This window comes from Eptesicus fuscus, chromosome 7 (genome assembly GCF_027574615.1).
Source record: "Eptesicus fuscus isolate TK198812 chromosome 7, DD_ASM_mEF_20220401, whole genome shotgun sequence".
Classification (NCBI taxonomy): domain Eukaryota; kingdom Metazoa; phylum Chordata; class Mammalia; order Chiroptera; family Vespertilionidae; genus Eptesicus; species Eptesicus fuscus.
Genome location: NC_072479.1, coordinates 93582017 through 93583328, shown reverse-complemented (window position 1 = coordinate 93583328; position 1312 = coordinate 93582017). Strand labels below are relative to the sequence as shown.

Sequence of the window (1312 nt, the reverse complement as noted above, 5' to 3'; positions counted from 1 at the left end):
ACTATTCAGCTCAAGAGTTAAGGGGACCTTCTGTGGATATTGGAGCTCTCTCACTGCAGCTTTCTTCTCTCCAGTGCTCTGCCCCAAGAAGTCTAGCTGCCTTGCATCTCTGTACTCTGAACTCTGTCTCAACTCAGGGGGATCACCTAACTCTGCAGTGGCCTAGAAACTCACCAGAGTGTAAACTAGAGCATTCATCACACTCATCTCGTTGGGTCCCCCACTCCATTCCCCGCTCCCCCCCCCCCCCCCCGACTTTCTACAGAGATCGCTATCCTGCACTACCTGTTTTCCAATGTCTGAACATTAGTTTCACAGATTTTTGACCAGTTGTTGAGTTGTTTAAGGAGGAGGGTGGTAAATGTGGTCCCTGTTACTCCATCATGACCTGAAGTGGAAGTTCAGTGCTTCAATTTGAGACCCTTAAATTTAATTAGAAGGTATGCCCATGGAAATTCAGCTGATACCTGTATTGGCCCATAGTGGGCATTTGGGCTTCCCCCATTGTCCCTGTAGCTGCTATTCTTTCATCCCTATTAGCACATTTGCCTTTTGAAAAATGGCATGACATAGTCGCTTCGGCAGCTTGTATACTAAGATTGGAACGATACAGAGAAGATTGGGATGGCCCCTGTGCAAGGGTGACACGCATATTTGTGAAGCGTTCTACGTTTTGTGCAGTGCCTGGGTGGGCTCCTCACACCCTTTGATTAGCTGGGAAGAAATATGAGTCAAAGCACAATGCATGGCACGCAATAGCAAAATCGTGACTTTTCACTATAAAAATATTCATGTAAGGCAATCTATGAAATGAAAATGAAGCTGTTATAACTGGGGAATTGTGCTAATACGTTAACTTGCATTTCCTTCTTAAGCCTTAAAAATTCTGAAATTGACTTTTTTTTTTTAAAGGGAATTATGTGACAAGAGTGGGACTACATATATCAGCACCAAGAAGCAAAAAAAAAAATTTTTTTTACACTTTCTACAAATCAGATGTGGAATTAAATGGAAACACTTTGTGAAGTGAAAACGATTTGTTTAAGTAACATATTCTCCCCAAATTAAAGTGGAATATGGTGTAGGGTAAGGGTGCCATCTGCTAAGCCACAGTGTACGTGGCTTATTACTACAGCTTGGAGAGGGAGCGTTTCCCCACTTATTGCCCTAATTCTACATCTATTTCTCACTTTGGAATAATGAGTCTGGAATGCTTGCGTCCTGGAAGAAGTTGCATCACTTAAGCAACTTTGCTAACAGTCCCCAGATTCCTAGGGCTTATTACGAGCAAGATAGATTAGGCCTGGGAGAA

General features: G+C 42.9%; 1 non-coding gene across 1 annotated transcript; it reads left to right on the top strand.

Annotated features, from left to right (window-relative positions):
- Positions 1-571: 571 nt before the first annotated feature.
- LOC114232709 (U6 spliceosomal RNA) lies at positions 572-676 on the top strand. The gene has a single exon (XR_003618801.2). It is a non-coding gene; the product is annotated as a U6 spliceosomal RNA (small nuclear RNA).
- The last annotated feature ends 636 nt before the right edge of the window (positions 677-1312 follow it).